Source organism: Bos grunniens, chromosome 21 (assembly GCF_055505025.1).
Source record: "Bos grunniens cultivar Pamir isolate PY7600 chromosome 21, Bosgru_T2T1.0, whole genome shotgun sequence".
Lineage (NCBI taxonomy): Eukaryota > Metazoa > Chordata > Mammalia > Artiodactyla > Bovidae > Bos > Bos grunniens.
Window position 1 is genome coordinate 62,672,902 of NC_141185.1, and position 27,948 is coordinate 62,700,849.

The 27,948-nt window shown below is 43.6% G+C and overlaps 1 long non-coding RNA gene across 1 annotated transcript; it reads right to left on the reverse strand.

The window, feature by feature from the left end:
* Positions 1-9,334: 9,334 nt before the first annotated feature.
* Positions 9,335-14,511, reverse strand: LOC147349812 (uncharacterized). Its single transcript, XR_015150595.1, has 3 exons — positions 12,987-14,511; positions 11,443-11,510; positions 9,335-10,353 (listed from the first exon to the last, which is right to left on the reverse strand). It is a non-coding gene; the product is annotated as an uncharacterized LOC147349812 (long non-coding RNA).
* Positions 14,512-27,948: the final 13,437 nt, after the last annotated feature.

A 27,948-nucleotide genomic window follows, 5' to 3' on the forward strand; every position in this document is an offset into this window, starting at 1 on the left:
CCTTGAAATACTTGGCATATGTAGAGCTCTTACGGATATTTGGATAAATTAAATTTATATTGACATTTTCTAAAGTTGGCATAAGTTTCTAGCTGGTGTGGGCACATGTCGAACCCAGAACATTTTGAGGCAATCAATTTTACAACTGATAGATATCAACATCAAACTGTTCCTTCCTATACTATATTCCTAAAAGCTGAGTCACACTGAGGTTTAAAATATGCCATTTTTTCCGGATAAAAAGCAGCAGTTTCCTCAAAAATTAATCACAGAATTACCATCTGAGCCAGCAACTCCTCTGCTAGGTATATACCCAAAGAATTGAAACCAGAGTCTTGAACAAATATTTGTACACCAGCATTACTCACAATGCCCAAAAGGTGGAAACAATTCAAGTGTCCATCAAGAGATGGATGGATAAACAAAATTTGGTATATCCTTACAATATATTATCTAGCTTTTTAAAGGAGGGAAATCGTGACACATGGTGCAACATGGATGAACCGTGAAAACATGGTAAGTGAAACAAACCAGATACAAAAGGGGAAATATTGCATGATTTCACTTAAATAAAACACCTACAATAGGGCAATCCACAGAGACAGAAAATAGATCAGAGGTTTTCAGAGGCTGAGAAAAGAGGGGAAGGAGGAGTTATTGTTTCGTGGGTACAGAGTTTCTGTTTGAAGAAGACGCAAAAGTTTTTGGAAATAGTGGTGATAATTAAATAACATGTGGATGTAATTAATGTCACTAAATTGTATACATAAAGATAGTTAAAATGGCAAAATTTATGGAATGTATATTTTACCATAATAAAAGAAAGCTTTAAAAGGCAATTACTTCAAGCCCCTCCCCCAATAAAGCAAAAATACTTATTAAAGAAAGCTTGGAAAACCTATAAAGTAAAATAAAATTAAAGCCACTTGCTATCTCAGCGTGCAGTGATAATGAACCTGAATAATGAGCTGTGCATTTTGTCCCCTGGTCATAGGTGTATGCATGCAGATATGCACCCAGCATCAGGCGGTACAGGACCAAGCTTTTCTCAGTTCTAACAATCAGTAGCATCCATTCTCATCTGTGAACCTTATTTAAATCAATCAACTATTGTTGGATATATAATGTGTTTTCAGTACTTTCTCAATTTTAAATAATCTTGTAATGGACATTCTTGTCATACATTTTATGAACATTTCATTATTTCCTTAGGATAAATTCTTCAAAGCAAAATTACTGGGTCAAAGCATATGAACTTTAAAAACAAATCTTCTAATGCACATGTACTATTCGCCTTGCAGGAATTTTATTGCATTTTGTGACTTCATTGCGTCTTCTCCAACAGTGAGTGTCACAATTGATAAAAGTCTCTAAAATTAATGAAAATAAATTCCCTATAAAGGATGTGATTCTAAAACTATTAGGCTAATGATAGTTTTGGTACAGAAAAGAAAAGAACGAAGAAATCAATAGAGATCTGGTATATTAGAATGATTAGCCATTCTCTGCCACTCTTATCTGGATGGAGTCACCCTTCGGGCTCTGCTTGCTGGGGAAGTTACACCTGGTGCTGCCCGCCCACCTGCCAAGACCCCTCCAACCATGCCTAGGAGCTCATGACTCCTCCAGCCACACCTAAGTGCTCCCTTTCCAGTTTCTTTATCGTTGCTCCTGCCTTTCGTTTGGCCATGAAATGCTTTTCCCCACCCACTTCCTCAACTACAGAGTCATTTATTCCTCGAGGTGCATCTCTAATGAACCTCTGAGAGCCTGAGGTGGAGCAAGCTGGGACCTAAGGAAGAGGAAATACCAAAGGTATAAAGGCAGCTCACAGATGGGCAGGAAGAGGCGAGGTCCTTCTCAGGTAAGGCTGCCCATGCACAGACTGCCATCTGAAGCCATGGCGGTTGCGGGACAGTGAGGATTCTGGGTCTGTGCAGGAGGTTAGCTGGCAGTGAAGTGGGTTGTGCCCTCTATCTTGAGAGCGCAGAAGGAGAAGCAGGACAGACTTGGCAGACAGCCCCAATGCCCGGAATATGGTGACTTTGGACCGAGTGCTCAATTCTTGAATTGCACTCAGATTTTAAAATATAAAAAATACTGTCTCCAGGTATTAATGAAGCAGTCACATGGGTTCGTGTCATACCTTAACCTTTACCTGTGTGATCTAGTTTTTAGAATTTGTTTTGAGCCTCAGAACTAATGTGTGAAATTGGTAATGCACGCATTGTCATTCCTTTCCACCCTGCTTTATACGTGCAGACTCGGAGAGTCCTGGAAAACTGAACAGAACAGCAACTCACACCCAGGACTTCTGGCCCCAGGTCCCGAGCATTCTACCAAGTTGCTCTTCCAAAAACGTAGCCACTCTGTCAGATCTGTGACTTTTCTGATGTGAAAGTGTCATGTCAAAATGCAACGTATACAAAAAACTAATGGCAGAGAGCGTTTCCATTCAAATGACCCTTCTGAAAAGAGCATAAGACATTTTCCCTTTCTGAAAGTAAGGGGTTAAAATGCACAGAGATGCTGTGTGACAATGTTGTAGATGCTCTAAGAATGAAAAGTGTGAATGGTATTTGTTTTTAAAAATACCATTTATCCTAAACAATGTGTTATTAAATGTATAAAGATATTTAAAATGTATTTTTATGACACACACACAACTTTATAAAAAGGTGGAAGAATGGTACAGTTTCTGATTGAAATTTTTTGTTTTATTTTTAAAGCAAAATATCAGAAAGATATTTAACTAAATATCGTGTTAGCTGATACCAGAAACAACAACATAGACACTGGATAGTTATAACCATCCATAAGTCAAAAGAGATTTGGTTTTCAGATTGCTTGAATAACACATAATTCTTCTTTGAGCAATTTTTGCTCAAGGAAAAAGGTCCCCAGGAGTTGAATTAGAGAAGTAGAAAAGATCCTTGATCCGAGATAATTTTCTTTTGCTTAGTTCCCCCAATAGGGTAAACGTACTTCTGATTTCAGTAGCGGTCTTGCTAAGGTGTGATCTAAGAAATGCCTACCAAAAAACACATGATTTCTGTATGAGTCAGGGTTTAAGAATGCATTCTTTCCTTTTCTATTTTTCAGCCTAAGATTTTTATTTTATTTATTAATAAAATAATTTTAAACAATATCCACCTCATTTGAGCAAATCTTCAATTATTTATATTATTTAAGCCTTTTTCTGATTTTTATCCATATTTTAATGGACTTCATATCATTATCCATAGTTTCATACATTTTATATACTTTTATGTTCTACTTTTTTCACTTTTAATTGTTTTTTTTACAATTTTTCAATGTATCTGCAATCACCTTTAAATATTTCTGTTTTCTTGGAAAGCAGTAACTTTCCAACTTTCTTTAGTAGAATAATTCTTTTATCAGACAACATCCTGTATGGTTTGGTGGGATATCCACCCAGCCCAGAACTAACTACCATGATAGTTCATTTCAACATTTACGATTCCGCTTTCCCGTACAGTTAAGTTGTTTTCAGTGTTTGGAAATTTAAACAATGATATTAGTATCTTTACACATGACCTGTTAAAAACTAATTTTACTGGGATATATTCTGAGAGACAAATCTTTATGAGTGGAATAGTTTTTTTGTTTGTTTGCAATATGCATTATCAGATTTGTTTCCAGAGGAAACAAAGTAAATCTTATTGTCATCCACATACAAGAGTTCCCTGTTTCCCCAAAGCCCAGCTAGCAATACATTTTGTCATTCACTTTAAATTGGTGGGTGTGAAATGATGGCACACTGATTCAGTCTGAATTTGTTTAAATTTTAGAAAACGTGGTTGGCTCATCAGATGTTGATTTCCTATTGGTGTTTAATTTAAACCATCCATTTTCTTCAAATAGTTGTCTCTTGAGCACTGATGCTTGGTTCTGTTCTAATAAATTTATAAAAAGTTTTCATCTATTTTAGATAAGAAACATTTGCCTATCATTTGTTTGAAGTATTTTATACCTATAGAAGACTTCTGGAAATTGAATTCCACCAACCTACTTTCTCTGTTGCTTGAATCATCAAAATTATTTTCATACATAGTTCTATTCTGTTTTCTCCTAGTTTTCTTGTTATTATTACCATTATTAATTTACCATTTACTCCATTCACTTTTTATTATGATGTCTAGGTGTGAGTTAATTTTTCCTTCATTTTGATTCCTAATTATTCCCAAAGCATTCATTAAATAATCATTACCTCTCCATTTGCTTTGTTAATATTTATCATTTACCAAGTATATATAAGCTTGCGCCTACATTCTCTGTTGAGTTGAAATTTGTTTCTGTTTTTAAACCAAAATCATAAAGATTTTTATTTTCAAATTTATACTGTTGTGTGCTTTCTAAAATTTTTTGATAAGCATGCATTTTATTTGTTTTCAATATTTTACGAGGTCAAGTCTTTAAAAATTGTAATTACCAATCATGCATATTTATTTTTCAAACAAAAATTGGAATAATTTTTGTCATACTTTGATAAGTATTTTTATAGGCTTAATTGAAAATAAATCAGACCTAACAATTAACATGTGGAAAATATAGCCTTTTTTATATTCAATCACCCAATGTAGAATAGTTTTTTTCTTTACATCTCTTTTCTAAAATCAGCATTTTCTAGTTTTGTTTGCATGTCTTGAGGTAGGGTGATTCTAAAATATTATATATTTTTGCTGATATGGTGAATGGGACTGCCTCAAACCAATTACCAGATTCTTGCAGCCTTTTACTAGAAATGCTTTGGAGATTTGTGGAGTTCGTCTTTATCTGAACACTTTCATGAACTATCTTTTTATTTTCAATACTTTTAGTTGGAATCCTCAGTTTCTTCAGGTTCAACCTAAAATTCTGTTTTTCATTTTATAGTATTGACTCTTCAGTGCATTTTTGAAGCATTGTTAGGATAACAAGAATCTCCAAAGATATGCTAAATAATTTTAATAAAAAACATCTTTGTTTTTGCTTGTTTTTAAATAGAAATCTTCAAAAATTTCTCTATTACAAACTGGTAGGTTTTAGAAATATGATTTGTTAAAGGAGTATTTTCTGATTTCTGTTCTTAAGTTTTTACCAAAAAGAGCATTGAATGTTATCAAATATTTTAATCTTTTATGAAGGCCATGTGAATTTTGTACCTGAAGTTATTTAAATTGTGTATTTTATTCACAACTTTACATGCATGAAACTGGACATGTTTCTCCGATAAACCTTACCTGTTCATGCTAAAAATACTTTAAAAATAGGGTTATATTCTATTCACGGATATTTTCACATTTATAAGAATTGTGTCTCAAAGCAGTTATTTTTTTGTAGTGTTATCAGACTTAAGAACAGGATTTTTTTTCCTGCTAGAATAAGCTAAGAAATACTGAACTTAATTTTTTATGAGTTGTCCTTTTTTTATTTGAAAATCTGAAAAAAAATTTACGATTAACTCATATGTCATTATAGCAAGGAAATCAGTTTTTTGGCTAACAGCCTTCATTTCTTCCCTAGCAATCGGTCTGTTCATATTCTCCACCTCTTTTTATATTATTTAAACTTCTGTAACTCTGGTAAAATCATCCATTTTACTTTAGTGTCCAAACGCATCACCAATGTCATTGGACAAGACATTCCCTAACGATTTTTAGTCTTTTTTAATTGCTTTTAAATTCTTTCTAGTTTAACTGTGTTTCCTCACTGAATTTACTAGTGAAACTTAAACATTTTGTTTTTTCTTTTCAAAGTGAGAAATCTCTGCTGTCATATATCAGAGAATATTTCTTGTCGCATTTGTTTGCTTCTGCGTGTATTTTCCCCCCAGAGGTTTTGCTTTGTTCTTTTTCTAGAAGTATGTTTCTAGTTTTTGAAATTTTTCTTTGTTATTAATAAAGACCTTTAAGAAGTGAGTTTCCTGTACACATACCTGAGCTTTCAGTTCAAGGATTTGATGGGTACTACCTTTGTTTTCCATATTTGACAGTGATTTGTAATTGTATTTCATATTTCTTCCCTGACCAGGTAACAGTTAAATTCTTTTTTTCATTGATATTGTCAGTTTTCAAATTTAAAATAAAATAGTAACATTTTAGGTATTTTTCCTTTACTGAAATTGCCTGTTATTTTTCTTTCTTGTGAAAGCTTTCCGTGTTCCGTGTTTTCCCTTTCAATTCACAGTATAAAATTCCTCTTTCAATTATTTAGTTATTAATTGCAGTTTTGCAAACTATTTCTTTTTTCCCCTACTATGTCTATTGTTATGACTAGATAAGGATTTCTGCTACCATTTTTATTTCAACTCCGTATTGTAGTTTTAAGTTTCTTTCACATACTTGTTGCAATGTGTTTTGGTTCATATAAAATGTAACACCTTTTGTTTTCATTATTTTGCCTTACATTGTCATATAATAAACTTATTTTTATTGCTTCATCCATTTTGTTCTGTATTCTGCTTTCATAATAGGTTTGATATTTTCTGACTCATCCAGTTATTTTTACCCTTTCCACATCTACTTTATCTTTATGTAGAGTATTCTTGGATCTTTTCTTACATATAACCTGAAATTTTTTAAAATAGGGAAATGTAACCCGTTGGCATATCCTCTTATAATTGTTATTTTTAACTTTTACTTAATTTTTATTTTATTTTTCTTACTATCTGTTTTTGCGTATATTTCTTTTTTGTCTCTTCACTTGGAAATCCGAGTCATACTTAAGCTTCCACAAATATTTGTAGTTTAATAAATAGATAGTAGTAACTGTTGAGAAAAATCAGACACTTAGAATTTTTCACTCTCCTCTTTCCCTTTTTTCCACTCCTCATAGCTTGTATATCTGAGAGAAATCATTTTTTAAAATGTTTGTACTTTTTTGTCAGTGACGCTGATTGCTTATTGCCATGATGCTGGAAATGCTATTTGCTGATGAGGTTATGGTTAGGGAGTTTGTGAAGTTTTCTGCCATCAAACCTAGTAGATAATTGGTAAAGATCTCCTTTTTGTTTTCTCTTTTTTTGAGGTTCCTTTTTCTCCCCCACCCCCTGACCCCGTTTCCTTTTAGGAGCACTGTAGTTTTCCACTGCGATGGGGAAGGTTACCGTCTCAACTGCTACATTTGATCACATTCTAATCTAAAGCACTTTTTCAAACAGCAAATCATTGCTGTTGATTACCTTTTAAATAAGAACAGGAATAGAATAGTGGCCTGCGTTCACCTCACACTTAGCACTGAGACAGCAGGGCAGCACCCCTTGTCCTGGGGATTGTAGAGTTAGTAGCTGGCTGCCTTTCTGTGCTGTCAGCCTCCGTGGGCCCTCTCCTGCTGGAAGGAGTGTGGACTTCAGAACTCAAACTGCAGCAGTGGCCCTGGGCTCGGCTTCTTAGCCTAAAAACAGACCTGGAAGAGTTGCTGAGGGTTGTCAAGCAGCCGACCTCTAGTGATGGTTCTGTTATCCCAGAGCTCCGTTCATTTATTTGTGCATCGATTGAACTAATTCTTTTTATATTTATAGCTTGGCTGTTATGTAACTGCCCCACACAGCGGAGATCCTTTTTTGGAATGAGATGTGGAATACTTTAAATACCTATGAAATCAAGTGTACACTCAACACTGCTTCAGTTTCCAGTCTCAGCTCTTACATCAGTTCTGGAAATTCTATTCTCTCACAGCTGAAATGATGGTCTGGGGCACAAATTGTTTCCTTAGGAGTAACAGCATCAGAAGTGGCTCTCAATTGCTAACCTTTTGCCATGAGCCACCTCGCTATTAGTTTTGGAAAACCATACTTTTAACTGAGTCCCTTGCATTTTTTTTTCTTTCTTGATATTCCCAGAGAAATTCAGTCTTTCTTTAACACTTGCTTTTCCAGTTTATCCTTTATTTTAATGACTCAATATTCTGGAGTCCTGTCTCTCCACCCACCCCACTTCTATTCCCTCCACTCAACTTCTAGTCTTTTCTAGATTGTTCTGTTTAAAGCAGTAACTACTTTCGTGTTTTTAAAACTGCAACCAGATTCAGTGGTTGTTCTCTCCATCTGAGAAGGAAGGTTGGCTCTATCCTGGCTGTGATTCTTGTCATTGTTCTTTACTGGGGTGAGGAGGGCGAGGACAGAGGCTTTAACAGTTTTCCTGTTATTAACAGTGTGTGTTGAATAAGGTTTTCACATACGTTTAAAGTGTTTACTCTTCTTTATTTTACATGGCTCCTAAGGAGCTTTGTCTATTTCTCTCTCAAGCTTTAATACACTCACTTAGAGTCTCTGGAGGAGGCAATGGCACCCCACTCCAGTACTCTTGCCTGGAAAATCCCATGGATGGAGGAGCCTGGTAGGCTGCAATCCATGGGGTCGCTAAGAGTCGGACACAACTGAGCGACTTCACTTTCACTTTTCATGCATTGGAGAAGGAAATGGCAACCCACTCCAGTGTTCTTGCCTGGAGAATCCCAGGGACTGGGGAACCTGGTGGGCTGCCGTCTATGGGGTCGCACAGAGTCGGACACGACTGAAGTGACTTAGCAGTGACTTAGCATAGAGTCTCTAGATTTCTGATGTTTTAATTGGTATCTCAACGGTCTCAACAGAAAGGACTTACTTGATAGAACACCTTACCATCTGCTCCATCATCTACTGAGAACATTGGTCTTCCCTGATGGCTGACTTCACCAACAGAACCTGGGGAAAATGCAGACTACCTTGTCCATGACTGTAATTGACCTTGATCACAAAACATAACTAAATGTTCTCAACTATTGGGAAGGAAGACAAACATGAGAACACATTTCATTCTTTGATTCCTGTGAGCTCAGTGTTAAAAAGCTCTCTTAGACATCTTTTGATTTCTCAAGTTTGACCTTTCATTACCAATCATTTAAATATAACTCTGCTTCTCAGCGACCTCCTTCCATCTGGGTATGTAATTCCCTCTCTTATAGAGCCTCTTAGAACTTGTCAATACAGTTACATTTTGGGGGGAGAAGAACAAACACTCTGAAAAACAACAACAAAATCTTTCTTCAATAGACACTGGAAATGCTTTCACCACCACTAACGCCTGGCTGGACTTCCCTGGTGGCTCAGATGGTAAAGAATCTGCCTGCAATGCAAGAGATTCAATCCCTGGGTCAGGAAGATTCTCCTAGAGAAGGAAATGACAACCTACTCCTATATTCTTGCCTGGAGAATTCCCTGCAGCCCATGGGGTTGCAAAGAGTCGGACCCAACTGAGCAACTCACACACACACACACACAACACCTGCCGGTTGCCCAGATCTTTCACTTGTTCCTCCCTGTGTTTCTTAACCTCCTTCCCAGGAGTGCCCCGTGTGAGTAAATTCAAAACAACACATGCCCAGGGAGAGGCAGATCCCACCAGTGTGTCATTGTGAGAAAGAGGGGCACCCGCCGCCACCCCAGCAACAAAAGTGCCCACAAATCTGAGCAGAAGCACTGTGAGTTTGTTTTTTGTTTTTTTTTTTAAGCCTGAAATCAACATGCTGAGGATGGCAAAGGAAGTAAGGCCTCCTCTCATTCCTGTGAACAGAAAGGAAACTGTATCAATTACAGGAGAACTGTAATTGATAATGTGCAGTTAACACATACAACACCGCATTGGCTTGCTCTGGAAACAGAAAGCTGGATGCCACGCTAAATATTGTTAGCATTCCTATTTGCATCCCTGCAGTAAATAGTGTTATTACTATAAAGCTGAGCAAGCATCACATTTCTGACTGCCTCTCCTTCTCAACAGAGGATCTATAAATAGTGCCTGTGTAGCATTTAAACATTTCAAAGCATCACGTTTTTGTTAATACAAATGTGTGATTGGAGCCATTCATGCCCATAAATATTTTCCCTCACAATCTAAGCTCAACAGCCATGAGCCTTTCCCATCGCCCACCAACTACGGGACAATTTGTAAAATGCTGGCCATTCCCAGAGGGAAAACATGGTCACCAGCTGAGGAGCCGGGCGTGTACAATGTACCATTTCAACACCTCCTTCCCCACCTTCCTGAAGATTCAGCAAAAAAGACATCAGTATTTCCCAAAGTGAACAACCCTTGTCCCAAAAGATGTTTTTGCAAAAAGGGTTCTTTTAATAAATAAGTTTGGGAAGCACCACAAATTACTGCCCTCCACTAGGAGATTCAAGAACATCCAACATTTTTTCCACAAATATTTATTAAGCGTGTACCAAGGCCCAGGATCATTTGGGGACTAGACATTAAACAGGGAGAACAAATCAGATGGAGTCCCAAACCTTCAGGAAACCTGTAATTTGGTCTTAAATGAATGCATCGTACCGGATTCCCATGGCTGCTGTGACCACATGCTTGGTGGCTGAAACAACAGAAAGGTATTCTCTTGCAGTTCTGGAGGTCAGAAGCCTGAAACCAGTACCCCTGGGTCTCGATCAAGGCGTCCAGAGGCCATGCTCTCTGCAGGCTCTCAGGGGCACTCTCTCTCTCCAACGCTTTCCCATTCATGGTCTCAGCCCCCACGCTCCGCCTCTCTATTCATGCTGCCTCCTTCTCTTCCATCTGTGTCAAATCTCCTTCCACCTCCCATTTCTAAGGACTCTTGTGATTGCATGTAGGGCCCAATGGTCTCAAAATCCTTCATGTAATCACATAGGCACAAACCCTTTGACCATGCGCGTTTCCAACGGTTAGAACCATACATCTCTCGGGGCCATTATCCAACCTACTACAGGGAGAAATGGTTCCGAGATGTGCTGGGGGTAGCAACAGCTTTTCTGCTTTCATCCTGAACCCTGTATTTAAGAAACACCCGCCTCACCCAGAGAATCCTGACTGTCATCTCCCACTGTGGAAAATGCCAGTCCCGGGGCTGCCTGCTGCTGCAAGAGGGGAGAGCTATCCCGGTGTGCTCCCTTTGAGTGTTTTCCTCCCCACCGGGTTCAATAAACTCCCTGCAGCTGACCCTAGCTACATAGCAGGTTTGTTGCAAGCAGAAAGGACAGAGGACAGGGCTCGCTGGACGGGAGGGCTGGATGGTCACAGCCCTTCTCACACAGGGTTCCCACCTGTCCTCTGCCTTCGGCTCATCACAGCTCCCAGACCCTTCCCCCTCTTCCCTTAGAAGAGACCACATGATGGAGGCCTTTTCACAAGGAACTTTCTTTAAAATTACCAGAAAATAAAAGGGATGCAGAAGGAGCCAGTTCACCGAGCCCCAATTCTCAGTTGGCTGAAGCCTGGCTCCATCCCCAGCTCCCTGTTGTCGCCTGTGATTTCCAGCAGGTAGCCTCCTGGCTCCTCTTCCTCCAGGCCACACCTCAACTTCATTTTTCCTATTTCAAATATCTGACACTCTCTCTCACCTTCCTACTGAGCTCCAGGTTCTGGAAAGAACAAATCTCGTTTACTCCGTGTTTAACCATCCAACAGAAACGTGATGGACACTTACGGTATGCCAGGCAGGCACAACGCCTCCCATTTCATGCCAGGTCCCGTGGATCTGGCTCCCAGAACTTCCTACAGGAAAAAAGAAACCCTGAGATAAGTCTGAAGGCAGCACTTGAACTAAAGAAAGATTTTATGGAACTCCCAAGGCCCCCAAGCATTGCCAGCAGGAAAACTCATCTGACAACCTAAGTGGGATCAAGATCAGTACAGGTTTAAAAAATAAGCCTTCAGACAATTCTTGTAGAGTAGAAAGTTTCTCTGGTGTTCATCAAAAAATCACTAAGGGAGAAGGAAATTTTCCTGGAGATGCTCTGGAAGCTTCCAGATTTCCATCAGAAATCAAGTCCTAGCTGTCAGGTGAGGGGAGGGCAAACCCAGTGATTGGCAGGGCTGTGGGCCAACAGGGCACTGTAAAGCAGGAAAGTCTGAAGTCCCAGCGTTCCGGTGGCAAGTAGCAACAAAGGGCAGCGAGCCTTCAGGCTCAACCAATGCAAATTTCTCTCTTGAGCCCAGGAGCTCCTCCTTAATGGGAGAGCTTCTAATTTATAAAATTGCTAACATAGTATTATGTAATTGATACCATTATATCATTGAGATTAGCTTCTATGGTATATAATTGATAATGTGCTGATTATAAGTGTCACTGATAGCACTGACATAATACTGATAATTTGTAATGCTGGTAAGAGGGGTCTAGACAGTCTTCTAGCTGCTGAGTGACAGCAATGAACAGATGATTTCCAGCCTTCATGGAGCTAACAGGTAATGTGACGAGGCCAATAGTCAGCACGTGCTTAGTCACTCACTCATTTCTGACTCTGTGACCCATGGATGGTAGCCCACCAGGCTCCTCTGTCCGTGGGGATTCTTCAGGCAAGAATCCTGGAGTGGGTTGCCGTGCCCTCCTCCAGGGGATCTTCCCTACCCAAGGATTGAACCAAGTCTCCTTCACTGCAGGCAGATTCTTTACCAGCTGAGCCTCCAGGGAAGCCCAAGGATAAGCGTATAAACAAACACTCGAGCACCTTCTCTCTCCTCCTCTAGCTCAGTAAGCCCTCCCCTTGGGCACCCAGGAGTCAGGAGGAGAACCACAGAGGGGGCAGCCGGGGCTGTGTGGTCAACAGAAGACGGGGCAGCACAGGGAGTAAACTTGTTCAAGCAAAACCATATTTGGCTACGCTGGGATTTACAGTTGCAGGCACTCCAGCGTGGCCCAGTTCATAGAACGCTCCCGTCGGCCCCAAGAGTAAAGTATCCTCCCGTGTGTTATCCCCCTTTCAGAGACAGAAGTTCAAGACCCGAGCTCGCTCTAGGTTGTAGAGCCTGCACTGGAACTTGGTCCTCTCTCAATCTGGTGCCACCCCACTGCACTCACCTAGAAGGAAGGAGATGGTCCCATCCCAGTGGGGTTAAAGAGCTCAGCCACAGGGACCGAATACAGCACAAAAGGAAAGCTGCTTCAACGCAGGATTCCTTTCCTCAGTGCGCGCTTTGCTGGGGTGAGGAGTTGGGGATCTCATCTCACAGACTCTGCACTCTGCCCACCTTATGTGATCTTCAGAATAGCCGCAGGTCAAATGGCCGCTCGGACCTTCACCACCTTATTTGATTCTGACTCTGAGCGAGGCAGGAGGAGCCCACGGCCACTCTTGGGCTGGACGCGGGAATTTTTACATCTGTTTCTCAAGCTGTCCTGGGCCGTCACGCTGGTGTGTAGGGAACAGGCAACCTCTGTTGACACAGCTGTAGACAATTCTTGAAATGGGGCCCTGGTAACTGTTTACAGGGCAACGGTCAATAGTGTATTTAAAACTTTTTTTTTTTTTTTTTTAGTTTATAGGATATACTGACAGATAATAACAAAGCTACTGCGCTTTCTCCTGCATCAACCAATCAATCACAAAATAGTCACCGATAATAATCAAATAAGACTATTTCGCAGCACTTTTTCTACAATGAAGTGATCATTGCTACTTTTTCACACTATCAGATTACATGGATGTGTTGACAAGCACTGTACCTTCCCCGCTCCTGGCCAGCAGGGGCAATTTTGGGGGTGTGCAAGGGAATTCAATCATGTGCCCAGTGGAGCCCTCCCTGGAACAGAGTGGAGAGTGTGCCTGGACTCCCCGGCCTTCTCCCAACACCCAGGAGAGATGTCTGAGCAGGGACCCCCTGCAAGCTACCTACGCTCCAGCTTAACATAGAAAAAGGCCCTCCCCTTGGCCAAGTTCAGGAAAGGTTCTGGTAGCCACTGTTCAGGAACCCTAAAGCAGAGGTCAGGATATCCTGGAACTTGGGAAGGCCACTCAAGATGAGGATTGAAAGCCATCACCAGGAACCAGGCCGGACGACTCACAAGAGGACCAGAGCTTCCTAAGGAGCAAATATCACTGTTTGCTTTGTGATCAATATGAGATCGTAGTAGAGCTAGCCTGACAAACGATAAAATGCCTCTTCCCTCTGCCTCTTTCTTTCTGTACCCTTTCTTCTCCATTGACTTTCTTCTAAATTTTTTATTATTTTTGTAAAGGGATACCTACTCACAGTAAAATATTCAAAGAATGTATTAAAGTGCAAAGGAAAAAAACCAAAGTGCTCAAAATCTAACCACCTAGGAGGTAACTTTCTGTAGCAATCTGTGTGAGGCGTGTGTGTGTGTGATTTCTAGTACTTCTATCAGAATGAAGCCTCAGATCGTCAGTTTACAGCACGCTTAATGCCTCTGTGTCACCAGCACCCAGCTGCTGCCCCTTCCCACAGACCAGACCAAGCCACAAGCGCTGCCTGGTTTCAGATCCCCGGGGAACTTCAGGTTCAAACTGTCATTAAACAACCAAGATCCTAAACAGAAACCTTGTGACAGCCATGTTCCCCTAAACTGGAATTGCAAAAAATAGCCCACACACTGCAATTTAATTGCCATCCCTGCCTCTACCAGCTCCTCTCCAAATTGCCCAGGGCCCCTGTGCTCCTGAGTCCTGGCCCACAGCCCAGCAGCCTGCAGGAACCACCTGGACAGCTTTGTCACTGCTGAGGCGGGGCTCCGGCTCCAGGAGGTGGACTTAATTGGCCCAGGTGAGGCATCAAGGCATATATAATATATACTATATTATGTTATGTTAGATTAGATTATTCTAGATTAGATTGTTGTTGTTCAATCACTCAGTCATATCCAACTCCTTGTGACCCCATGAACTGCAGCACCCCAGGCTTCCCTGTCCTTCACTGTCTCCTGGAGCTTGCTCAAAGTCACGTCCATTCAGTCAGTGATGCCATCCAACCATCTCACCCTCAGTCGCCCTTTTCTCCTCCTGCCTTCAATCGTTCCAGTGTAACAGTCTTTTCCAGTGAGTGAGCTCTTTGCATCAGGTGGCCAAAGTACTGGAGCTTCAGCTTCAGCATCAGTCCTTCCAATGAATATTCAGGGTTTATTTCCTTTAGGATGGACTGGTTCGATCTCCTGGTAGTCCAAGGGACTCTTAAGAGTCTTTTCCAATACCGCCATTTAAAAGCATCAGTTCTTTGGGGCTGAGATGATCTTAATATTCAACCAAGGATGAACACCTCTAGTCTAGGACCATCTTCAGCCACACAAAGGCACTGCAAGCAGAACTTCATCCCAACCCACTTGACCCCGCAATGACCTTCATGAGACTGGACAGACTGTCACACGCGTGTCACCGTAATGAAAACCGGGGCTCCAAGAGCTGGAGGTCGTGTGTTCAGACTGTGTCCAGATGGTGGCGGGACGTACGTTCACTGGTTTTCTCAGCGCTGGGCCGGGTCAGGGGCGCCAGCCAAGTTCTCACGGGTCAGAGGCAGCACCAGCCCTGAGTCAGCCCTGCCTCTGTGCCCTCTGCCCCGATCATCTGCAGTGGGGCCGCGGGCTGGGGCTCAGTTGGCAGGTCATGGGGCCAGCATCTTAGGGTGCACAGGAGGGAAACCAGGTAGGTACAGAAATAAGCCTGCTCAGCCACAGACTCACTCTGGAAGCTCATGCAGAAGGCAGGGGGTCAGAGGGGACTGTCTTGCCCTGAAACAGGCACAGGAGCAGAGGACATAGCTACCTATATTACTGAACATTGTTTTATTATTAACATTTTTCAAATATACAGAAAAGTAGAGAGAATGGAATATATTACCTTTTTAAATAATTGTGGTGTCAAATGAAGGTGTTTTAAAAAAAAGCACTTGAAGCATATTTATTTCTAAACCATTAGCAATTGAAGTTAATAACGATGCCTCCATTAATTTTATTTCCTCTGACTTTTATTTCCCTTGTCTAGAGTTCTCAGAATGGAAGCTCCATGAGGGCAGCAGTTTCTGTCCCTTTAAGTCACCGCCGCTTCTCCAGGGCCTAGAACAGGGCTTGGCACACAGCGGACCACAGTTAAACCTGGTGGGAAGGAGCCGCGCTGAGCCGCATGGCTTGTGGCTTTGGGGGCAGACAGTTATGGATGGCTCTGTAAGAAAAAAATGCAAGGGAGCAGTGTCCTCTTTTGTTCTGCCAGCAGGATGCTGAGCCAGGGACGAGATGGCAGTCTTCATTCTCTGGGGTCATGTCTAATTCTTTCCATGATGTAAAATTAAAGAGCATATGAGTCAAAGGAAGGAAATTGTAAGAACACTTGAAGGATAGGTGTTACATCCAGAAAACTCACTGTACATCTCAGACACTGAGGCTGTTAATTTATATACAGTGCATGCTTGAGAATCATGGGCAGTTGATTCATGAGGGAAAATAAAAGCTCAGGTGTCAGGGGGCAGGGCCTGGGTCCTGTGAGTTCACATATTTTCCCCAAGCAGGGAAGCTGGGAGTAGAGAGGTGTGTGGGCCTCCCAGGGCCGTGACCACGTTCATAACTAGTCTTGTTTTCTCACCTGGTCATCACCCATGGTGGTGACCACGGGGGGCCTTGATGCTCTCTTTCCATCAGAGTAGAAAAAGCTGGCCCAGGGAATGGAAATGGAAAGTACGGTTGACCTCAGCCCCAGACACTTGACCCAGACTGTTCCTGTCCTGGAGGGATGAGCTGGAATGGATTTCAGATGAACAGCAAGGGCTGGCGTTACTGGAAGGAATCATGTTTGCAGCCTTCTGAGGCACTCTAAACTTGCCTGACTTCCTTAGTTCTATTCATGTCCTGACTTGCAGAATTCATCCTTGAAAAGCTTCGGCTGATATTCAAAAACCTAGGGAGATGGCGTCCTGTGCTCCCTAAGGGTACGAACACACCCTAGTCCATCCCTGCAGGTGGGCAATGGATGCGTCTCTCTCTTCTGGACGAGGAAGGCGTCTGGACCTGGGCCAGGAGGACATGCTTGGCAGCACCTGCGCAGCCTGGCCTTTCAGAGCCCCTTGCCTTGAGCTTCTGTGCGACCAGAGCAGCCACCACCCATCAACTTCCAAGTGGATGCGAATCCAGCCACACACGGTCCTGGGCGTCCTCCGGGTGCCCATCCTTATCTGCACTTTTATAAAAGTCACTGTCAAACTGTAAAATGTATTCTTCCTTCTCAAACAGCCTTGGACTTACTGAGAATAGGGACAAAAATAACAATAACTAACATTATAAGATGTTTACACATTTCAAGGAGCCTTCAGATAAAATGTCTCACGATAGTTCTGGGATGAAGACACTACAATAATAATGCTCTTTCTTGTCTATTTTCTAAATGAACAGACTGAAGTTGGAAATTCACCTGACTTGTTCAAAGCTGTAGGAGAGCTGGGACTCAAACCAAGGTCTTCTGGTTCTAGTGGTATTATCTTTACGTCACCCAGGCAGTTAAAGAAACCCATTTCTACCTACTTCTATATATAAAAATATCTCACTAAGAGACCTGGGCAGGAATCAGGAGGGTTAAATCAAGGTTACTTGGCAAAGTCCTGTTTTCTCATCCACAAAATTAAGAGGTCAGACCAGATGATCTTTGGGTCCTCCTAACTCCTGACACTTATTTTTGGCTGTGCCATGTGTCTTGTGGGATCCCAGTTCCCCGACCAGGGATCAATTCCACACCCCCTATGGTGGAAGCATGGACTCTTAACCACTGGACTGCCAGCAAGTCCCATGACACATTTTTCATCCTCTCAAAGGCCATAGCCAAGGGGTTAGGTTCCTGGCTGGCACCAGCTTCTTCTGCCCAGGTAAACCCCAGTGGGGGCAGAGAAGAAAATAAGACTGTTTTCAAAAATAAAATAAAATGTAAGGACAAAAGATTTCAGTGGTGACTTTTCAATATGGAATTACCACTAGGTATCAATCAAACCTTCCCTGGTAGCTCAGCTGGTAAAGAATCTGCCTGCAATTCAGGAGACTCTGGTTCGATTCCTGGGTTGGGAAGATCCTCTGGAGAAGGGATAGGCTGCCCACTCCAGTATTCTTGGGCTTCCCTGGTGGCTCAGCTGGCAAACAATCCGCCTGCAATGCGGGAGACCTGGGTTCAATCCCTGGGTTGGGAAGATCCCCTGGAGAAGGGAGAGGCTACTCACTCCAGTATTCTGGCCTGGAGAATTCCGTGGACTGTATAGTCCACGGGGGTCCCTAAGAGTCAGACACGACTGAGCGACTTTCACTTTCTTTCACATCAAAGAAACAGTTGGTTTTTCACACAGCAAGCATTTGTTGGGAGGGTGCCACTTGCTGGGCAAGGTGATGAAAGCTAGAAACACAAAGCTGATGGCTGGGCAGCCTCTGCCTTCTGGTCCCAGAAAAGGCTAGCAATTAGGAGCCAATCTGGGGAGTGCGGCGAGGGAAGGTTGGGCCAGCTTCCAAGAAGCTAGAGAGAGGCACGGAGATCTTGGCTGGTGGGATTGGGGGTGGGGAAAGTTCTAGAGGAGGAGAGGTTTAGATGGGGCCTTGTAGTGGGGGATGAGAGATATGCCCCCAACATGGTTCCAGCTCCCAAACCATCTCCACCACCTCGTTTGACTTTCTCTAAGTGCTGATGAGAAAATCCTCCATCCATCAATGTGTGAGACGCTCTAGACAGTTCCTTCAGCTGCAGGAGGAAGCAACGCTTTCTTCCTGTAACAAGTGAATGAGGAAGGACTGTCCTCAAGGCCTTTTGTACCTCAGGGGGCGTCCTTTCCCAGCCCAACAAGCTCACTCATCTACTCAACAGATGAAGTGCCTACTGGAAACTCACATGGGAGGAGTCCCGGTCACGGGGCAGAAGAACAAAGGCTGGGAGGCCCACTAACTTTCTCTCCCTTCCTGGGATCCCTAGAAGACAGCATCATTCTGCCTGCTGCTTCTGCGTCCTTGCTGCTGCTTACGTGTCATGGATAAAGTGCCATGTCTGCGTTCCCAGGCCCCTCCCAAACTGCCAAACACTGTAGAAACTTTCTGTTTCTGTTTGGACCATGGTGCGGTGTTTCCATAAATCGTCGGGCACTGTGACCCTGCGTGACAGCAGCGAGCACGTGCATAGCACTTCATGCCTACGCTGCTGGTCCTCTGGAGTCTGGGCCACGCAGAACCCCTGGCGCTGGGCGTCCGCCCTGCTCTCGCCCGGGTGCGTTCACACCCCCACTCTAAGCACACGTGCCAGGACAGGCATCTCTTGGAACCAGCAGCCAGCGTCACCACTTCCCAAGTCTGTATCCCAAAGATGCCCTTGACTCCCTCGAACCCCTTTCCAGCGGGGCTGTTGGTAGAGTCGCATTAAAAATGGCCTTTGCCGCTTCCCTGAGTGGTCTCCATCATTCCCAGATGCTTCCCCAGGTCTGTTTTTCCCTTTTCAGCTCCAGGTTTTATCCATGATGTCCCTCTTGGCCGGGAGATCACCCATCACCCCCCTTCCCTCTGCTGCCTTCCCCCAGGTCTGCGCTGCTCACGACGCCCACCCTCCATGGCCTAGGGTCCCTGCTCGAGTCCACACATCCCCCCCCAAGGGGCGGAGGGTGCCATGAGGCTGGGAACTGCTCTCCTCACATCGTTTCCCTGAGAATCACCTGCCCCACGCCCTCGCGCGTGCCAGATGTGCCAAAGAGGAGGAATACTGAACTGGGATCTAGAGAAAGACCAGGACAAGACATGGTCTCTCTCACACTTGGAGCAAATGCCTGAAGATCATTCAGCATCTCCTCTGTGAGCCCAGTGGAGAGAGTGTAGCCAGCATGCATGGCGGGCGGCTGTTAACTTTGCCGTAGGCTTTCTTAACAAAAACAAAGATGCCCTGAAGAAGGGCAAGGCTACCCACTCCAGTATTCTGGGCTGGAGAATTCCATGGACTGGATAGTCCACGGGGTCGCAGAGAGTCGGACACGACTGAGCGACTTTCACTCTTCTTAACAAGCACATGGGCACCACCCGCATGCAAGGCCCTCGGGAGTAAGGTGGGCAAGGAACAGCGCAAATAAACATTCATTTACAGTATTTATCTGATATCTGAGAAAGTAAAAGAATTGTTAGGGTGTGTTTATTTGAAAACTTTGGAAAAACACTTAGGGGGTATTTCTAATTTTCAAAAGAACTGCTTTAAAAAAAAAAAGGCTTAGCGTTCTTCAGAGGGAAAAACTGAAAAATATATCCTATGTTGCTATCCAAAGAAAATAAATTCTTGTCTGATGGCGTTTCCTCATATTTACATTGAGAAAAGTGGAAAAGTTTAACTCCTAGCCATTTGACATTTCTTTCAAATGTTAATGTCAAAATATACAATTGTTTCTGCCATTAGGGGTAGAAACAGTTTAACAGGTACACTGGGGTGTGTTAATGAACAAAATGATAAATTAAGGTGTTTAGCACAGTTATGAAATGTCAACATGGTATTAATTTTATAGCTTAAATGCATTTATTCAAATATAATTTACATACTATAAAATACACTGATGTGAAGCATATGATTTAATGGTGTTAGTATATTCAGAGTTGTACAACCATCTCCCATGATCTAATTTTAGAACACTCCATCACCCTCAAAGAAACCCTGTACCCATCAGCAGCCACTCTCCACTCTCCCCATTCCCAGTCCTGCTGCTGCTGCTGCTAAGTCGCTTCAGTCATGTCCGACTCTGTGCGACCCCAGAGACGGCAGCCCACCAGGCTCCCCAATCCCTGGGATTCTCCAGGCAAGAATACTGGAGTGGGTTGCCATTTCCTTCTCCAATGCATGAAAGTGGAAAGTGAAAGTGAAATCACTAAGTCTTGTCCAACTCTTAGCGACCCCATGGACTGCAGCCTACCAGGCTCCTCTGTCCATGGGATTTTCCAGGCAAGAGTACTGGAGTGGGGTGCCATTGCCTTCTCCGATTCCCAGCCCTAGGCAAACACAAATCTGTTTTCTGTCTTTATAGATGTGCTTATTCTTGACATTTTACATAAATGCAATCACATGATACATGAGCCCTTTTGTGAACAACTTCTTTCACTGATGTTTTCAAGGTTTACCCACATCGTAGAATATATCTTTCCTGTTCATGGCCGAGTAATATTCACATTTTATTTTTTCATTCGCGAGTTGATGAACACCTGGGTTGTTTTCACTTTTCAGCTCTTATGAATAATGCTGCTGTGAACATCCATAATTTTGCGTGGGTGTGGATGTCATTTCTCTTGGATAAATACCTAGAAGTGGAGTTGCTGGGTTGTAAGGGAATTCTATATTTAATATTTTGAGGAAATGCCAAAATATTTTGCAAAGTGATTGCACAATTCTACGTTCCCAACAGCACTGTATCAGAATCCCAACTTCTCCACAGATTTGTTGTACTTGCTACTGTCTGTCTTTTTTATTAGAGTCATCCAAGAGAATATGAAGTGGTACCTCATTATGGTTTTGATTTGTGTTTTCCTGATGGGTAATTATGTTGATCCTCTTTCTATGCACTTATTGACCATTGTGTGTCTTCTTTAAAGAAATGTCTATTCAAATCCTTTGTCCATTGTCAAATGAAATTGTCTCTTTGTCATTGAGTTATAAGAATTCTTTGTGTATTCCAGATTCTTTACCATCTGAGCCACCAGGAAAGCCACTTATCAGACATGATTTCCAAATATTTTCCCCCATTCTATTACTTGCCTTTAAATTTCTTAACAACACAGTATTTTAAATAAAGGAAAAAGTAAGACAAAACAGCTCAAATTAACCAGACCTGTCTGTAATTTCTGTTTGGCTCACTTAGTATTTCAAACTGATTTCTGTCTGTTGACTTTCAGCTCTAATACGAAAGTTATGAAGGGGGAGGTTTTTGTAAGGAAACAAGAATGTAAATGAAAGGACTAATTTGTGTGCTCTCCCTGACTTTTTATTGAGGTTTTCCTTGGCCACTTTGTTATTTCCCATTGCGAAATGTAGCCAAGTTCCTGTTACAATTGTTTTTAAGGAAATATTTTTGTAGTTTAAGAAGAAATTAAATAATGCATTATGTGTTTACTATGGAAACGGTGTGGAAGTTTCAAATTTGTAGGATTTCAGGCTGTCGGTATAAATCAGGAAACGGCTTCAATGAAGAGAAAGTGAGAGTAGAAGGGACCAACAGAATGCAGGCCAGAGTCCAGGGCAGGGGCCCGGGGCTCCCGCAGAGGAACCCGAAGACGCCAGAGTCCAGGGCAGGGGATCGGGGCTCCCACAGGGGAACCCGAAGACGCCAGAGCCCAGGGCAGGGGATCGGGGCTCCCAAAGGGGAACCCGAAGACGCCAGAGTCCAGAGGAGCGGCCCAGGGTTCCCGCAGGGGACCCTGAAGACGCCAGAGCCCAGGGCAGGGGCCCGGGGCTCCCGCAGGGGAACCCGAAGACGCCAGAGCCCAGGGCAGGGGATGCGGGCTCCCGCAGGGGAACCCGAAGACGCCAGAGCCCAGGGCAGGGGCCCGGGGCTCCCGCAGGGGAACCCGAAGACGCCAGAGTCCAGGGCAGGGGCCCAGGGCTCCCGCAGGGGAGCCCTGAAGACACCAGAGTCCAGGGCAGGGGCCCGGGGCTCCCGCAGGGGAACCTGGAGACCACTGTTCTTTGGGGGGGTGACCACCCACAGAAGCCAGCCAGCAGCCTTGAGGATGGAATCCTCGATGGCACAGCACGTGCGTGTGAGTGTGTGTGTGTGTGTGGACACATGCATGTGCGTGGGCAGAGAAGGAGAGAGAGAAGAAGGGGGAAAGGGGAGGGCGTGGGGAGGGGAAGGCATTACTTCCCTTTGAAATTTTTTTTTAGTCCTTAAACATTTTTAGTGAGCCTAGTCTTTGTAAACATACCTGTATGTCCAATTCTTTCCAGCTCTAGGAATACAGGGGCTGCTTGTTCTCGGAATTGTATTTAGCATTTTTTTAACAGAGGCCTCAGCTCTGCCCTCCCACTTAAAGCCCTCTCCCGCACATGCGTCACATTGCACGCACCCAAGGTACTCAGTTACTCACAAAAGGTCCTGATCCCTAGGGAAATTAAATTCCACTCCAGTTTTTTGAACGTCACATATTTAGTTCATGACATAGGGACCCTTGGAATGTTAAATCTAAAACTTGGTGTGGATTGTCATTAGAAACTTGGGACTTGGTCTGAAGCCCCCATTCCTCTGAGCAGCAAGAGAGGAACACAGTTACAAAGCCTGCAGCCTGTCCATCCTCGGCTATGGATACGAAGGGCTCATTTTGCAGCACTCCAGCTTCTAGGCACAAAATAACGGCCAGCGTGTATGCCGTCTGTATTTATGTAGATCACGGACCCCATGCCCTTTTCTTTGTTTCCTGTTAGTAAATGCTTTATTTGTCCATAAATATCTTTCATCTCCGTGAAACGGATATAAAATCCTCACTCCTCCCCTAGTGTGTATGAAAAAGGAAGAAGGGAAAATCCCACCAGGTAGCCCTGTATTCTCTTCCCCATAATAGTGATATAAAATGCACTTCATAAGCATTAGCTGTGTGCCTAAGGGCCTGAGAGTTTCCACACATCATCTCTTAAAAGAGAGGTGTTTTTTTCAGCCTTCAATGCAGTGAAATAACTTACTTGAAGTCATATGTTCTGATCTAGGATTTGAATCCAGCAGATCCTCATTTGGCAGCCTGGTAGCTTTGGGAGAAGGCAATGGCACCCCACTCCAGTACTGTTGCCTGGAAAATCCCATGGATGGAGGAGCCTGGTAGGCTGCAGTCCATGGGGTCTCTAAGAGTTGGACACGACTGAGCGACTTCACTTTCACTTTCCACTTTCATGCATTGGAGAAGGAAATGGCAACCCACTCCAGTGTTCTTGGCTGGAGAATCCCAGGGACGGGGGAGCCTGGTGGGCTGCCATCTATGGGGTCGCACAGAGTTGGACACAACTGAAGCGACTTAGCAGCAGCAGCAGCAGCAGCAGCTTTGGGTTTTAAATTGAAAACATGCAATTTAGGGGAAGCAGATACTTTGTCTTTACCTTCCAAAGATTCTTTTCCAAGAATGGGTTTGGAGAAACACATCGACAGTGAAATGGGGTCAGATAGCCTGGGCTTGAATCCTGGCCTTACTTCTTGCTGATGCTGTGATCTTGGGCAATCTACTTGACCTCACTGTTCTCAACTGTAAAAGGGCATGATGATAATGATAATCCTATCTGCCTAAAAAGATGTTGTCAGGATCTAGGAATACAACCTATGACGCATGGTAAGCCATGGGTTAATATTAGCCACTATGACTATGATTTGCATATTCAACCAAAGGTGGAATGTTGAGTTTAGGAACTTTTTTTATGAGTAGAATCAAATAAAGCAATGTTAAAGCATTAAGTCTTTTCCTTTCCTTTTTGATGCAATGGGTGGACTTTCCCAAGAGTCAGGTATAGAATTAGTTTATTCAACAAATGCTATTAGAACCCTACTGTGGTGCCAGAGATAATATGGTGAACAAAATAGACACCCTCCCCAGTTCTTCATACTATGGAACTCGCAGACTGGTGGAAAAGACACCAACTATACGATCAGATCCATTGTGGTGGATAAGAGCAGGCTCCTCTGGACCACACAACAGAGGCAAGTGCTTTTTCACAAAGCCGACACCTGTCTCAAGCTTTTTAAAATTTAAAACTTACCCTGAAGTATATTTTTTCTTTTACCGAAGAAATTGTTCCTTTATGGAATGATACGCTGTGTATTTTTATAAATTCCTACAACTATTACATGTACAGTAAATCCTGTATGTTTGTATACATTTCCACGGAAGCCTTGTTGACAAACCCTGCTTAATGTTAGTTCCAATTACAAATGGCAAATTTAATTCAATGTTTTTCACACATCAGATATTTAAGCAGTTTTTAAAAAGAAATACCTCACAATGCCAACTGGAATCTTTTCTGGAGCAAAATGTCATCTTAATGAGCGTTTAGAATGTAGCAGTGGGTGGAAGATGTTAGGCTTCTTTGAAATGTTGGTTTGGTGTTTACAGGGCTATTACGGAATCCAGAGGACCCTCACTTTTCATCTGTCATCAGATTCCCATAAGGCATCCTGGAGTATTTCTCTGTACACGTGTGCTCTACTGGGCTCCCCAGGTGGCGCTAGTGGTAAAGAACCCACTTGCCAATGCAGGAGACATAAAGGACATGGGTTCAGTCCCTGAGTCGGGAAGATCTCCTGGAGGAGGGCATGGCAGCCCACTCCAGTATTCTTGCCTGGAGAATCCCATAGACAGAGGAGCCTAGCGGGCTACAGTCCATAGGGTTGCAAAGAGTCATACACAATGGAAGTGTCCTAGTACACACGCACATGTGCCCTACTAGTGTTCCCAACCTGCCCTTAGAGGGCTCAGGCCAGTGGGCTCTCGGTCCACAGGAGTCAGAGCTTCTGCTCCAGGATGCTCTGTGGGGGTGCCCTGTGCCAGGAAAGTGGGACTGATCAAATTGGTTGTGGCAGGTGGGCCTGTTCTCAAAGCAAGGCGGCACAGGACAGGACTGACATCTCCTGAAAGGCGGGGTCCCATGTGCGGAAGTCGGGTGATGGTCTGGTGGGGGCGGGGGGAAGGCGGCACAGGAAGCCCCCAGCCGGCTGACCTCCGGGCCAGATGCATTCAACAGCAAGGCCACCGCTAACGTCTTACCAGCAACTAAGGTTTCAGCAATCTCCAACTAGAACAAAACTGCAGAAACAAAAAACAAACCACTTACAGCTTAACTTCTGGAGAGAGAAGACTCCTTCCTGCCCAGGTCTGGACTCCTTCACCACCTGGAGAAGTTTGCAAAGTGGGAGCGGTGTGCAGTGCCATTCTTTCTCCGGGGTCCCTCTGCCACACTGGCGGCCTTGATGATCAGGTCTCCTACGGGCACTTCGGGGCTTGCTCTTGGTAAGAGAAACAGCCCAAGTGTCAGAGCAAAGATGCTGAAGGTGTGTAATCTACTTCCCCATAGAATTTAACATAAAGAAAGGAAATATAATCCCTATTACCTTTAAGTAGCTCCCTCTTCATCACCCGCTGTTAAATCTGCACAGACGCTCACGCGCAGGTGCGATCATGCACGCATCCCTCTGGAAGAAGCAGCCAAATGCTTTGAGCTCTCCAGCAGTTAGTTGTCTGCACTTTGTCTCACCAGCCCTCAGCTGTACGTTCGATTCTTCACACTCACTTGAAAGTTAAACCGCACAGCTCCTTCTTTATCCAGATATCGTCATGACAATAAGCCTCTTACAGTCCCCCCATCCATCCGCCTCTTCCCCAGCCTTATGTAACCCACTAGCACACTGGCTTTCTCAGTGTGTCTGTTTGGTGCCTGTTTGTATCATTTTGATTTTAGGTCCATCTGGTACCGTCTGTACCTTTTCTGTTCACAATGCAGTTACTGTTAAACAATAATAGTTTTTTAATAACAGTGATGTGTGTTTCTCAGGGAGGCAGTACTATTTTAAGGGCAGGTGAGCTGAAGGGAGGAGGGTTGGAATATTCCTCCATGAACTTTGGGTTTCTTCCAGGCATCAGTTACCTATTCCTTCCCCAGGGGTGTTGATCTTGGAGTTAGGAAGAAAATAAAATGCCCTCAGTGTCCCTTTGAAAGTAGAGACTTGTCCTTGAAGCGCCAGAAAATACAATGCTTCTTTTGTCCTGAGTCTGAGTTGGCGTCCTCTTGGGTTGATGATAAGAACCCAGTTGCATGGGAAAAGAACAGTGAGGGTATCTTGATGTGACTTTCCTTTTCGTTTCTCCTGTATCTAGTTGGCATTTCCATGACTCAAGATCTGAAAGATGAACTTTAATTTCCCCTAACCCAGGAGAGAGGCAGCTGCTTGTGGAAAACTGGTGAGTGGTGGCAAGGGTGAGCTTTCAAGGGTCCTTTGGAGGGGTCCCACCAAGGGGTGTTTTGAAGGTGAGATGGGGGATTAGAACTCCTAGAACTTTTATCAGCTCCTTCAAAACCATTCCCCCAAAGAGAGACGTTCTAATTGCTCCTTAGAGTGTGGTCCAGGCCCAGCAGAATCAGCTTCCTCTTGGGAATTTATTAGACCTGCAGAATCACAGAACTCATAGCTCGCCTGGACCAGAATTCGCATTTTAACAAGGTCCCCAGAAATGTGTGCACATGTTAGAATCAGAGACATGTTCGTTCTGAGCGGTGGCTCTGTCCGATGGCTGCACCGCGGCGTTACCCAGGAGCCTTTCCAAAGGACCCAGGCCCCGGCCCCGTCTAGCAGCTCTCTGTAGTTCAGAAAGCGCTGATTTAAGCAAGCAAGGGCTGAAGAGCCACAGTTATATCTCTCTTAGCCTCTTAGTAGATGTGTGAATTCAGGACTGCTGTATGCTGGCTTCTTGGTTGATGAAACTGGGTCACAATTAGAGCTATCTCACAAGATTATTGTGAGGATTAAAAGAGATGGTGTTTATAAACTCTGAAGCACTGAAAGTCCTCTGTAAACAGTGTGTATTGTTATCCAAACAGGATAAGACGAGCCCCCTGGAGCTCTCTTCCCACCAGAGAGCTGGCCTAAACTCCTTTCTTGTTAATGCTACAGAACGAGTTTTAGGTGACTCACTGTGCTTGGAGATTTCTTCGAGCTCTTTCTAAGTCAGCACATTCTATTGCTCTTCCTTAACAAGTTCAACAAATTCTCATTACCTAAGGATTGATGGGGGTGGGGGAACATCACTTAAGTAAATCTACTTAAAATAGGAACCAAATGTTATACCAAATAATGGGAGAAGAAAGTTTAATTGTAATTTAATACTAAAGACATAAACTAAAATTTAACCAAACTTAATCATAAGGCGATGGCACCCCACTCCAGTACTCCTGCCTGGAAAATCCCGTGGACGGAGGAGCCTGGTGGGCTGCAGTTCATGGGGTCGCAAAGAGTTGGACACGACTGAGCAACTTCATTTTCACTTTTCACTTTCATGCACTGGAGAAGGAAATGGCAACCCACTCCAGTGTTCTTGCCTGGAGAATCCCAGGGACAGGGGAGCCTGGTGTGCTGCCGTCTCTGGGGTCGCACAGAGTCAGACATGACTTAAGTGACTTGACCTGACCTGACCTGACCTAATCATCTAGATGGGCTTCCCAAGTGGTGCAGCGGTAAAGAATCTACCTGCCAATGCAGGAGATGCAGG